At 40.8% G+C, this 5,711-nt stretch overlaps 1 long non-coding RNA gene across 1 annotated transcript; it reads right to left on the bottom strand.

The window, feature by feature from the left end:
- Nucleotides 1–2,374: 2,374 nt before the first annotated feature.
- Nucleotides 2,375–4,829, bottom strand: LOC115933529 (uncharacterized). Its single transcript, XR_010129830.1, has 3 exons — nucleotides 4,737–4,829; nucleotides 3,818–3,983; nucleotides 2,375–2,435 (listed from the first exon to the last, which is right to left on the bottom strand). It is a non-coding gene; the product is annotated as an uncharacterized lncRNA (long non-coding RNA).
- Between the last annotated feature and the right edge of the window lie 882 nt (nucleotides 4,830–5,711).

The raw sequence follows: 5,711 nt of genomic DNA, 5'->3' as shown, positions 1-5,711 counted from the left end.
CGTTTAATTAAACTTTTAAATTCTAAGTCCCAGGTGGTGGGGACCAAGATAGTTTTATATTCCCAGGGCTTAGGAAGGTAATTGACACATAGCTGGGATGCAGACATCATTTCCCCCCAACTTTTAGCCTTACCTTGGTCAGTCTCTGCTGACTTTGGTAATTTCCAGTGGAGTCAGATTCTTAAGCTGGACTCTGGAGGAATTTGATGTCTACTGCTGCCCTGCTGTGTGAACTCAGTATCTGCCCCTCCATCCAACTCTGCCTGCCCCTGAGTTTAATGCACCAGGTCCTGACCACCTGTGCAAAGCTTCCATGCTGCTTGGCCATGGCCCAGCCTATCTCCATCTTCCCTGGCTTACTGCACAAGGTAACCTCGCCTGTAAGCAGGTCAGTCAAGGTACCGTGCACCACCTCCTCCTCTTGAGTGAAGGGCATTTTCCATCTTGACCTTTATTTCTGATCTGTGCCGTGAGAATTAGGTGAGAAATGGATAACAGCCTAATCCTTCCTCTGCCAAGGAGGGTCCTCTCTTAAAAGTTTCCCAGTTTGCAGCTGAACTGATGAAGCTATAACTGGTGAAAGTTCCTTTATCAGTGAGTAGATGGTCAACATTGAAACATACATCCTGGATATCTAATCTGCAGTCCATCAGGCATGCTTGTCCTGAGTTAGGAGAATGCAGTAAACGGTGAGAAATGTGACAGAATATTACAGCAACCAGAAAGAATGATGGCTACCTTTCAAGCACTTACTGTATTCTATGTGCTTTACATGTGATCTTGCCTTTGCTTTTCACAATAACCTCATAACATGGGGGATCATTCTCATTCACATCTTCCCAATAATAAAAGTAAGTGTGAGAAGACACAGGGGACCCCAACCCACGGCCACTGACATGACAGGGTCTCATTCCTGTTCCAACCACACAGCAGGGAGCTCACCCTCAACCATAATGATGATGTGCAAATTAAAACCACACTGAAACCATCAGAGTGCAAAAATAAATTCAAGCGATACCAAACGTCGAGGAGGTTATGTAACCATGGGAATTCTCTTACCTGCTATAGGTATAGCATGGCATGATCACACCTTAAGGCTGTCCTGACACTTCCTAGTAAAGTTGAGCTTCATAATTCCTCCCCTCACAGCCTGTCCTGGGAACTTTTACACACGTGCCAAGGAAACATGAACAAGGATGTTTATGGAAGCATTAATGGAAATATTTGATGGACTATTGCATGAATGCATTGTGACACCATGGCCAAACAGGAAAACTACATGTCCTACATGTCAGGAAAACTGAAGGAACCCCAGCAGAGCATATCAGTGTGGATGAAGCTCAAATGCACCATGTTGGCTAAAAGAGGTAAATTGCAGAGTAATACAATAGTACAGTCAATTGAGGAAAATGCAAAATTAAACAATAGATCAATTGGGGAGATAGAACGATGGCAAATAGTAAAATTTTGAAGGAAAGCAAGAAATTTAAATTTACATTTGATGATGTATCAACCTTTCTCTGAGGGGAAGCTAGAGTTTGCAACTGGGGAGTAGCACCAGGATGCTTCCAAATTATTGGTCATATTTCATTTACCAAGCTCCGTGCTGGGTATTTCTCAAGCTCTGGAGATTTAGTGTTCTTCTTCTTTTTCCTTTTTTTTTTTTTTTTTGAGATGGAGTTTCGCTCATGTTGCTCAGGCTGGAGTGCAATGATTCGATCTTGACTCACTGCAACCTCCGCCTCCCGGGTTCAAGCGATTCTCCTTCCTCAGCCTCCCAAGTTAGCTGGGATTACAGACGTGCGCCACCACACCTGGCTAATTTGGTATTTTTAGTAGAGATGGGGTTTCACCATGTTGGTCAGGCTCATCTCCAACTGCTGACCTCAAGCGATCCATCTACCTTGGCCTCCCAAAGTGCTGAGATTACAGGCGTGAGCCACCATGCCCATCAGTGTTCTTCTTAAATAATACATGTTATATGGACTATTTATCATGTGATAGTTTCTTATAAAAGTAAAAATTACAAAACCCCCAAAATGTAACTTCAGAAATGTATGCTATAGATGCTAGCATTTTTTATACCACAGAGAAATAAATTATCTAGCCCTGTTTTTCCATAATTTATAATATTCTGGCCAACTCCATCAAATAACAAGGCAGAATCTTCAGTTCCATTGAAAATGATGAGAAATTCAATTCCACCACATTATAACACAGAAGAAAAACCTTCCTGTTTTTGTCCATTTGTGCTTCTATAACAAAATACCTGAAACTGGTAATTTATAAATAACAGAAATTTATTTCTCACAGTTGTGGAGGCTGGGAATTCCAAGTTCAGGGTGCTTGCAGGTCCCATGTCTAGAAAGTGCCTGTTCTCTGCCTACAAGATGGCACCCGGTTTCTGCTTCCTCAGCCGGGAGGAGTGCTGTGTCCTTGTGTGGCGTGGCGGAAGAGCAGGAGAGCAAGCTAGGTGAACTGTCTCTGAAGCCTCTTTTATGGCATTGCTTTATTTATGAATGTGGAGTTCTCACGATTTAGTCCTTCCCAGAAGGCCTTACCTCTTATTATTACAGTGCGGATGAAGTTTCAACATGAATTTTGGAGGGAACATGCTTTCAAACCACAGCACTGCCCCCTGACAAAAATCACAGAACCATAGACTTTCTGATTCAGTACAAATCTTAGTGTTCTTCTAGTCCAAGCTGATATGAAATATCAAACCAATAAATTATATTTCTCTTCCTTTTGCATTTTTAATATACCTCTAATAATTTGATCTTAGTTGACTTCTATATTAAATATGTTCACAGACTGATTAACATAATTTACCTTCATTCATTTAATCAACAATCATTTTCTCAATACTTATTATGTGTGAGGCATGGGCGTTAGCCAATAGGACACCAAGATAAATAAGATTTGGGGCCAATCTTCAATTAGGTGACTGTGTAATGGAGAAAGCACACTGCAAAATAGAAATATGACAACATAATTTGTTAAAAGATGTGAGAGAAATGTCAGGTTCTCTGTGAGCACAAAGAAAGAGCATGTGTACAATTGGGAGGATCAAGAAAGTCTTCCTGGAGGAGGAGGGCTTCCGATCTGGGTCTTGAAAGAGAAAAGAAGGAGTAGCAACTCACACGGAGAAGATAAATATAAAAACATTTCCTAAAAAGGGACTGGATCAGGAAAAAAAAAAATGAGACAAGAACATAGCATAATGTTTCCAGGAAATATCAAGTATTATCATTTTGCTGGAAAACATATTATTTTGCCAAGTTGTAGGAACAAAAAGGAGAAATCCAGAAGAATGTCTGGCCTTGATTTTGTCTCTGGGTATGTAAGAATGACACCTGAGAGCTCTTAGCCTGAAATCAGGACACGGATTCACATCCCGATCTTTCACTTACACACTGTGTGTCCCTGGGCAAGTCCCTTGACATTCAGTGAATTCTATTTTCTCCATCTGTAAAATGAGGCAAAAAATACACAACTCCAGTGACCCTCTGGGTACCTAGCACAGTATCTGGCCCACAGCAAGATGAATTGTGAAGTTTAAATGGGGTAACAGACACAGAAGTATTTTGGTCAGTACATCGTGCAGGGATGAGTATTTGAATCGTGTGTTAGGATGACAGGGACTGTCCTTGCTGAGATGTGTATATGCCAACTTCTAGTGACAATGACCGCAGCAGGGGAAATACGGCTCCCTGAATGTGACCTAAATACACCATGCTGCTTAAACCCTGGTAACAACAAAGGCAATTCCCTCAGCATAGAATATTCACAGTGAGATCAGGTAGGTTTTACTCACCTCACAGCCTTTGGTCTCCTCTTAACATCGCAGCTGTTCAAAAACTATGTGAAAAAAAAAAATTAACTCGGCCAGCGTGGTAAGCTGTCCTGGGCTGATTTGCCTGGTGGACTTGAATTGTTCAAATCAATTAACTCCAGCTGAGAAGTTCTCGTTACAATGTCACCTTCAAGTTAAATAATATCGAGAGTCTTTGTCCTGAACGGTTGGTGTTTCCTGTTCCTTTTTAACCTTGATTCTGAGTTCTTGTAAGATTCTAACACTTACTATTTTGGTAAGATAATGTGCCCTAATAACTCAATCAGGACTTGAATTAGTATACCTCTGCTTGCCAGACACTAGACCAGGAGTTTTATAGACACTACTTTTAAAAGAATCTTCATAAAGGTCTTAGGAAGTAGTTATTACTGCCCACATTACAAGATAAAATCAGTGTGGCCCAGAGAGTTTGAGTAGTTTGCCCAGACACACTAGATCTCTAAAGGCAGGAATGAGGTTCAAAACCAGGTTAAGTAACTCATGTCCAGAGTTTTCTCCACTGTACACAGAGTCTCCAAACTTCCAGGAGCACCAATAGATTTAACGATTAATTGATGCAATCCCCTTGGATGTCATAATAGATAACTTTTTACTTTTAAAGCTGTTCCTAGCTGGGGTATCTTAACTTCCTGCTGATAGATAAGTGTCCCAAATGCATTGTCCCCAGTGGCAAAAGGCCCCTCCCCTGGGGTGTGACACACTCTCTTCTCAGCACTGCCAGGCTCCTGGGGTGGAGCACAGGCTGTGCACCCAGTCCGCTTCACTCCTGGAAGGGACCCTGGAGAAGCTAAAAGGGACCTTGGAAGGGACCCTGGAGAAGCTGGAAGGGACCCTGGATAAGGAGGAGAGGGAGCGGGAGGAGGCATCCTTGGCAGGTTACCCCAGCTTGATCTTTTTGTTTTGGTTTTGCTGCTAGTTCTGAATCTTCAGCAACAGGCAATGTTGAGGAGTGCATCTCTCTCCAGGGCTCTGACTGCCTTGTTGTCATTGTTTACGTTTGGAGTTAGCCTCCATGTGTTCTAGAACATTGGATTATAAACTCATTTTGACATATCCAGACTAGGACACATTTCACATTTACATTTTAACCTACTGTCCACAAATGCAAACAAATATTTCTCTCTCTCTCTCTCACACACACACACACACACACACACTCACACACACACACGCACACAATCTTGCACCGCACTCTAGTATTTTCTCTTTCACTCTCTTTTCTTCTATTGTACTTTATTTTATTTCATTCTAAGGAAGTCTGGTCACAACTCAGAAGATTGATTTCATCACTCCCCGGATCAGGACCTGAAGTATGGAAAATACTGCTCCAGAATAACTCAGAAACTCCTGAGTCTCTATGCATAGTTCAAATGAATCTCTGCCGCCCTTGAGGACACAGAGCCTGTGGAGGTTACTAGGGGCCTGCTTCTTGGTTCCCTTACACCCTGGCCAACTCAGTGTGATTTGCACACTAGGACTTGCTCGTCTGTACATGTCATTACCCCCATTCGACTAAGAATCTTTGAAAACCTAGCCTGGACATCATTGTGTTTATTGTATTCCAGATATATAATACATAAATAATATATATTGTAAATTCTATATATAGAGCTCACATATACCTCATATGTATGTTATCTTCATGTATATCATATATAATCTCATATATAGTATATGTATCATATAGTATATATATCATATGTAGTATAGTATTATATATAGTATATATTGTCATATATATGACAATATATACTTATATATAGTACATATGCAATATATAGTATATATTATCATATATGACAATATATACTATATTATGTATATATTTTCATCTATAATATGAAAGTATACATAC

Source organism: Gorilla gorilla, chromosome 12, assembly GCF_029281585.2.
Source record: "Gorilla gorilla gorilla isolate KB3781 chromosome 12, NHGRI_mGorGor1-v2.1_pri, whole genome shotgun sequence".
Classification (NCBI taxonomy): domain Eukaryota; kingdom Metazoa; phylum Chordata; class Mammalia; order Primates; family Hominidae; genus Gorilla; species Gorilla gorilla.
This window is presented reverse-complemented; position numbering and strand designations above follow the sequence as displayed.